The sequence below is a fragment of the Hylobates moloch genome, unplaced genomic scaffold (assembly GCF_009828535.3).
Source record: "Hylobates moloch isolate HMO894 unplaced genomic scaffold, HMol_V3 SCAFFOLD_21, whole genome shotgun sequence".
Taxonomy (NCBI): domain Eukaryota; kingdom Metazoa; phylum Chordata; class Mammalia; order Primates; family Hylobatidae; genus Hylobates; species Hylobates moloch.
This window is the reverse complement of record NW_026652296.1, coordinates 48,917,453-48,923,336: the sequence shown is the minus strand read 5'-3', so window position 1 is coordinate 48,923,336 and position 5,884 is coordinate 48,917,453. Positions and strand designations below refer to the sequence as shown.

General features: G+C 44.3%; 1 pseudogene; it reads left to right on the top strand.

Annotated features, from left to right (window-relative positions):
- The first annotated feature begins 419 nt into the window (after positions 1-419).
- Positions 420-1,681, top strand: LOC116461069 (proliferation-associated protein 2G4-like; annotated as a pseudogene).
- Positions 1,682-5,884: the final 4,203 nt, after the last annotated feature.

Sequence of the window (5,884 nt, the reverse complement as noted above, 5' to 3'; positions counted from 1 at the left end):
AGGAAGTCATGATTTGTGCATCAATGATCAGATCATCTGAGACCTTTGTAGAGAAGTAAAAACTGTCTTCCCCCTACCCTTCTAGGTTCTTTCGTTGGGCTACAAATTAAATTGACATAAGGCAGATTCACAGAAGAAAAAAAAAATTACGTATATGGGCACTGGAGTCCCCAAAAATATGAGACCCAAAGATTGGTCAGATGATTGAAGCTTATATAGTTTCCTGAGCTATAGAAAAAAATTAGGGCTTAGGGCTTCTTGGGGGTGATGCCAACACAAGTTAAGAGAGGATGACAAGAAAAAATGTATGATGAGTAGAGGTGGTCTTGTTACGCAGATAATATTTCTGAGGTAATAAAAGTTGTCTGGGAGAGGAGGCAGCTCAGGGGAAACGAGGCTGCAGTGGTGGTAGTAGGAAGATGTCAGACAAGGACGAGCAGCAGGAGCAAACTATCACCACGGACCTGGTCGTGACCAAGTATAAGATGGGTGCGGGGACCACATCGCCAACCGGGTACTTTGGTCCTTGGTGGAAGCATCTAGCTCAGGTGTGTCGGTACTGAGCCTGTGTGAGAAAGGAGATGCCACGATTATGGAAGAAACAGGGAAAATCTTCAAGAAAGAAAAGGAAATGGAGAAAGGTATTGCTTTTCCCATCAGCATTTCAGTAAATAACTGTGTATGTCACTTCTCCCCTTTGAAGAGAGGCCAGGATTATATTCTCAAGGAAGGTGACTTGGTAAAAATCGAACCTGAGGTCCACGTGGATGGCTTCATCGCTAATGTAGCTCATATTTTTGTGGTTGATGTAGCTCAGGGGACCCACGTAACAGCGAGGAAAGCAGATGTTATTAAGGCAGCTCACCTTTGTGTTGAAGCTGCCCTATGCCTGGTCAAACCTGGAAATCAGAACACATAAGTGAGAGAAGCCTGGAACAAAGTTGCCCACTCATTTAACTGCACGCCAATAGAAGGTATGCTGTCACACCAGTTGAAGCAGCATGTCATTGATGGTGAAAAAAACATTATCCAGAATCCTACAGACCAGCAGAAGAAGGACCATGAAAAAGCTGAATTTGAGGTACATGAAGTATATGTTGTGGATGTTCTCCTCAGCTCAGGAGAGGGCAAGGCCAAGGATGCAGGACAGAGAACCACTATTTACAAACGAGACTCCTCTAAACAGTATGGACTGAAGAGGAAAACTTCATGTGCCTTCTTCAGTGAGGTGGAAAGGCATCTTGATGCCATGCCGTTTACTTTAACAGCATTTGAAGATGAGAAGAAGGCCCCGATGGATGTGGTGGAGTGCACCAAGCATGGACTGCTGCAACCGTTTAATGTTCTCTATGAGAAGGAGGGTGAATTTGTTGCCCAGTTTAAATTTACAATTCTGCTCATGCCCAATGGCCCCATGCAGATAACCAGTGGTCCCTTTGAGCCTGACCTCTACAGGTCTGAGATGGAGGTCCAGGATGCAGAGCTAAAGGCCCTCCTCCAGAGTTCTGCAAGTCGAGAAACCCAGAAAAAGAAAAGAAAAAAAAAAAAAAAAAAGAAGAAGGCCTCCAAGAGTGCGGAGAATGCCACCAATGGGGAAACATTAGAAGAAAGTGAAGCTGGGGACTGAGGTGGGTCCCATTTCCCCAGCTTGCTACTTCTGCCTCATCCCCTTCCCACCATACCCCAGACTTTGTGAAGTACAGTTCTTCTTCTCCACCTAGGACCTGCAGCAGAGCAGGGGTCTCCCTTTCTCCCCCATCCCAGTTCCCCAACCCACTCCCTTCCAACAACAACCACCTCCAACTGACTCTGGTCTTGGGAGGTGAGGCTTCCCAACCACAGAAGACTTTAAATGAAAACAAGAAATCAAATAATAAAATCAGGAGTCAAAAAAAAAAAGTTGTCTGGGAGCAGCCCTCAGATAATTGTTAATAGTCTATCTGGGCATGAGTCAACCTCCAGTCTCCTCTCTTGTAATTTCAGTTCATCTTCCCTGGTTGATAAGATTACAGGGGAAGGGATTCGTGACAATTGAGTCTCCTTTGAAGAATGTCTTCCTTAGGCAGATAAAGGAAGTTCAGTAAAGCCCTTCTTTTGCATTTGCTGTTCCCCAAATGCACTTGATATGTTGCTGTTCCTCAAATGCCCGTTGGGATATTGAAATAATCAGCATACCAAAGCCGTAGATTTTGGGGTGGCTAAACTTCCTCACAGTTTTGGAGTTCCACTGATTAAAAAAAGCTAGTTCTGGCTGGGTGCGATGGCTCACGACTGTATCCCAACACTTTGGGAGGTCGGGGCAGGTGGAACACTTGAGTCAGGAGTTCAAGACCAGCCTGACCAACATGGTGAAACCCCATCTCTACTGAAGTTACAAAAATTAGCTGGGCGTGGTGGCGGGTGCCTGTAATCCCAGCTACTCGGGAGGTGGCTGAGGCAGGAGAATCACTTGAACCCAGGAGGTGGAGGTTGCAGTGAGCCGAGATCACGGTATTGCACTCCAGCCTGGGCGACAGAGAGAGACTGTGTCTCAAAAAAAAACAAAAAAAGAAAAACAAAACGAGCTTGAAGGAGCTTATAATACTGCTCACAGCTAAAGATAATACAGAAAGTGGCTGGGCATGGTGACTCATGCCTGTAATTCCAGCACTTTGGGAGGGTGAGGCGGGTGGATCACTTGATGTCAGGAGTTTGAGACCAGCCTGACCAACATGGTGAAATGCCATCTTTACTAAAAATACAAACATTAGCTGGGCATGGTGGCAGGTGCCTGGAGGCTGAGGCAGGAGAATTGCTTGAACCTGGGAGGTGGAGGTTGCAGTAAGCCAAGACAGCACTACTGCACTCCAGTCTAGGTGACAAGAGCAAGACTCCATTAAAAAAAAGAGAAAATACTGAAAGTTAACCCTGAAATTGTTAGTGACTTTGATGCACTGTTTCAGCTCTAGAAAAGTTTTTACCCCACAGAGACAATGGCTACAGAAAAAAATAAAATAAATGCTGGGGCTCAGTTACCTCAGGGGGACCTGGCAGATGACAGTAGTTAAGAGAGGGAGACCAGATGTTTTATCCAGGGAATTGTATTGGAGAAAGAGGGGCTGAAAAATGGGATTGAAGTTTGCGTCCAGGTAGAAGTTTTTCTCCTTTATATGTCCAGAGCCTGCTTGGACCCCATGAGGCAGGCTAGAGGCTTGAGTGAGAACATCATTCCTGACTGAAGCCAGAGCAATATGCTGGGCCTCCCACATGTATTTTTATCCTGGATACTTTTCCCCAACGATACGCCCTGGACTTTTCTTTCAAATTAAATTGCCCTCTCTTAGCCTTGATCAAAAGTGAGAATCTGGGCCCTTGACAGATATATTGCTATTAATGTTTTTTGGAGATGTAGCCTAGCAAGGAGGGGCCTCATCTTCTGAGGACACCTCAGCATTGATGAGTACTGACTGACAGGATCGTCAAGGTTCACTCAGATGAATGAGACAGGGTGAGAAATCCACTCACAAGTGGAGTTAACCCAGGCCTTCTGCAGTTATCAGGGGCATGTGGTATCAAACAACAGAATGAGCAATTTATGGGTGACTGAAGTATTAGCACTATCAATATTATTTTCAGATGTTATCATTGTTGTACAGTTCTTACTAGCTTCTTTAGACCAATGGTATTCAAACTTTAGTGTACACCATCATCGCTTGGACAGCTAGTAATCCTGAAGATTCAAGAGCTCCACTTCCAGTGATTTGGTCTTGAGCAAAATCTGGGAATTTGCATTTTAACAAGCTCTTGGGCGATGCCATTGTGCTGATTGCGAGCCACAGTTTGAGGAGCACTGAGGCACTCATCTGCTGACCAGTAGTTGGGCCCAGGGGTCTGTTTTAAAAAGCATCCAGGTGATAACCAATTCTCACTAAAGTTTGAGAAGAGCTGTTTTAAACCACTGGTTCTCAGACTTAACTAAACGCTGGACCCACATGAGCAGTTGCTTAAAGAATGCCAATGCCTGGGTCTCACCCGGCTGATTCTGATGAAATTGGAGTGGGAAGCAGCCTGACGTGCGGATTATGTGAAGCTCCCAAGATCACTGTAATGGGCAGCCAAGGTTGAAAACCACTTGTAGACCATCCCTTCATTCCTGGACTGCAAGACTACATGATCTGCAATTTGTACTTTCCAGTATGTCGCTATGGTAGAAAAAGAGATGGGTAAAATTCTAGCATCTGAAAGGAAATAATCTTTGCCAGGCTTGCATGAATTTGATCCCAGCTTATCTTACATATTGTATAGACTGTGAGTAATGAAGGGCTCAGTTGGAAAGAGCTGGGAGTGAGTCAGCCGGAAGAGGTAGAAATTTGGGCAAAAGAGCAAGTTCTATAAATCTGTAGAAGTGAAACCCATTTAGCTACCTCCAAAGGGCCAAATGTGCTGTTTAAAATGCTCCAATAGAGCATTGAATTTCACAGCTGTCTGTAGCTTTGAGGCCAAATTCTCATTCCCCAAAGTTAGAAAACAGAAGTCGGAGCAGTACCAAAAAGCCACACATACTACTGAGATATTAATTAAGCCCCAAAGACTTCAAGGACCCCTGTCTGGTCTTCCTAAATGCACTATTTTTTGCCAACGGACGCAAACAGATTTCTCTTGACCTTCCCCACACTTGACCCAGATCTCTAAGTCTAAATATTATTACCATAAAAAGATGTCAACATTTTAAGTCCCAGATACTAGATTCCTCGAAAATGAACCCACATATTTTTGTTATTTCCCCGAGATCTTGAAATTTTTTCTGTTTTTATTAAAGTCTCTTACAGGAATGTATTAAACAATAACAACAAAAAAATCCCAACAAAACAAAACAAAAACTAAGCTAGATTCCTGTTTGGAAATCCAGCAAAAGTTTTAGGCAGGAAATGTAGGTATTTTGCCAAGTCAGAGCACTGGATGGAGAGTCAGAGCACTGGATGGAGAGTCAGAAACACAGGATCCTTGTCCTGGTCTTGTACCTTACTATGTGACCTTGAGAAGGTTGTTCAACTCATCTGTGCCTCATTTTCACATGTGTCAAATGGCAATGATGTCTCAGGATCCCTTTCGACTTTAACATAAAAGAATCGTGGTAGGACATGGGAATCTGAAGAATTATTATTATTATTATTATTATTATTATTGTTTTTTTGAGACGGAGTCTCGTTCTGTTGCCCAGGCTGGAGTGCAGTGGCCTGATCTCGGCTCACTGCAAGCTCCGCCTCCCGGGTTCACACCATTCTCCTGCCTCAGCCTCTTGAGTAGCCAGAACTACAAGCACCCGCCACCACGCCCGGCTAATTTTTTTGTATTTTTGGTAGAGACGGGGTTTCACCGTGTTAGCCAGAATGGTCTCAATCTCGTGACCTCGTGATCTGCCCGCCTCGGCCTCCCAAAGTGCTGGGATTACAGGCGTGAGCCACCGCGCCCGGCCCTGAAGAATTCTTTATGACTGCAATCCATTGCAAATCTGTTGTGTTTGGTTGCAAACTTTCAACTGAAACACGGAGTGAATTGTTGCCTCTGCAATGACGATTTTGGTGGTGCCCCCTCCTCCTTTCTTTCCTGCTGTATGATGGCTGTCCTTTTTCATTGATATGATTTAAGAGACTGGAAAAAGTAAACTATTCTTCAATTCATTCCTCTTAAAGTGATAGAAGACACGATTTTTCCTATGATCTGCTTTCAAATCACTCTCACCGGCTGTGAATCTCCTCTTGACACAAAGTTATCAGTTGAAGATTTCTCCCTCAGTTGGTTTATACTTAGCCACCCTTTCGAAATGAGGTTCCATTTCCTTTATTGGTTCTAGGAAAATGCAAGCTATTTTAAGGCCCATTTTTGCTTCTTCCTGATTGGAATG